This window comes from Corylus avellana, chromosome ca10 (genome assembly GCF_901000735.1).
Source record: "Corylus avellana chromosome ca10, CavTom2PMs-1.0".
NCBI lineage: Eukaryota > Viridiplantae > Streptophyta > Magnoliopsida > Fagales > Betulaceae > Corylus > Corylus avellana.
The window spans coordinates 19,076,847-19,078,732 of record NC_081550.1 but is presented as its reverse complement, the minus strand read 5'-3'; positions in this window follow the sequence as shown (position 1 = coordinate 19,078,732).

Sequence of the window (1,886 nt, the reverse complement as noted above, 5' to 3'; positions counted from 1 at the left end):
GCGATACTAAACCATTCCTCCAGGATCCGGCGGCAGTAGAGCTTTGTCGGAAAATGGGCTGGAGGAGAGTCCATTTAGAAGGCGATGCACTTGGAGTAATTCAGGCTTTTCACAGAGATACACCCTGGAGAGGCAGCTATGGTGTCGTGGTGCATGACGCCAAGCAGCAGCTGGATTCTATGTTGGAATGGAAAATGACGCATGTTCATCGACAAGCTAATGTGGAGGCTCATTCTCTTGCCAAATATGCTTTAACGTTATCCTCAGATTATCTTTGGACTATGGATTTTCCTGATTGTATTGTTCCACGTGTACTTGCTATGCAAGTTTCTAGTTGATCAATAATATTTTTGATTTGATTTCAAAACAAAAAAAAAAAAAAAAAAAAAAAAAAACTATTGATCACTCTAAAAATATTAGTTAAGTTATAATTGGAGTTCTTTAAAATTATTTGTAAAGCTCAGTTTTATCTAATAATGAATCATTGTATAACTTAACACCTATGATTAATCTCTTTATAATCCACCAGCCACCCCATGTAAGCAATTTATCTTCTTAATGTAGGACGAATAACTTTCTGGGCTGTTACATTAATATGATATTGTTCAGTTTCAGTGAAAAATTTAGAAACTTATTCCTATTTCTTGCACTTCCATGATATCTTATCTTACATGATATATGAACCAATCACTATAGCCAATAAGCTTAGGAGATCCAGTAGGAATTGAAAGAATAATCTATATATGTACTGTTAGAGAACCAAGAAGATATTGAATGATTTGACAAATAGCAGCCACAGGCGAAGATGCCAAGGAGAAAACAAATAAAATTTAAAAAAAGAAAAAAAAAAAAAAAGGGAAAAGTCCATGAAACCCTCCAAAACCACCACCAAATTGATAATGTCGTTCCAACTTTAATTAATGACAATATCCCTCATAAACTACTAAAAAATTGATAATGTCCTTTCCAAAGCTTGCTAAAAGACAAATTCGATCAAAAAAAAAAAAAAAGGCCAATAATTTTGCGAAACAAAACTCTCCCCTATTACGTGAATATGTAACGATAATCATATATATATATATAAAAGCCGAGTTTTGACGTAGAGAGTGCTTAGAATTACGACACGTGTCCTGAACCTATGTTTTAGAGAGTGCATATAATTGCGACACGTGGCGTTATAAAGAATGAACAAGTTTTGGGCATTTAAAACCAAGAGGTTTTATTCGTAATGCATTTAATTATTTTAATGAAGAAAACAAAAGGTTCCGAAATTCTCTCTCTCTCTTTATTTGTAATATATTTAATTGTCTTAATGAAGAAAACAAAAAGTTCTCAAATTTTCTCTTTCTCTCTCTATTTTTCTTTTTATCTTCTCTTACTTTTTGTTTTCATTTGTGTCCCTTATATTTTTTTCAAATTTATATATTATTTTTATTCAAATATATATAAAAATTGAGTTTTAACGTAGGGAGTGCTTAGCATTATCACACGTGTCGTGAACCCATGTTTTAGAGAATGCCTGCAATTGCAACACGTGGCGTTTTAAAGAATGAACAAGTTTTGGGCACTTAAAACCCAGGAGTTTTATTTGTAATGCATTTAATTATTTTAATGAAGAAAACAAAAGGTTCCGAAATTCTCTCTCTCTTTATATATCAATATTGTGAGACAATTAAAATGTAGGAATTTTATTTCTAATATATTTAATTGTCTTAATGAAGAAATATTATTTGTATTGAAATAAGATAGATGATTTATTTGATTACATTAAATCTTGATTGAAAGACCAATTTTTTTAAAGAGGAAACCGATTTTTTAACTCATTATTTTAAAAATTGAACAGTTCATATTTTTCCTCTCTCTCTATCTCTCTTTTTTTCCTCTCT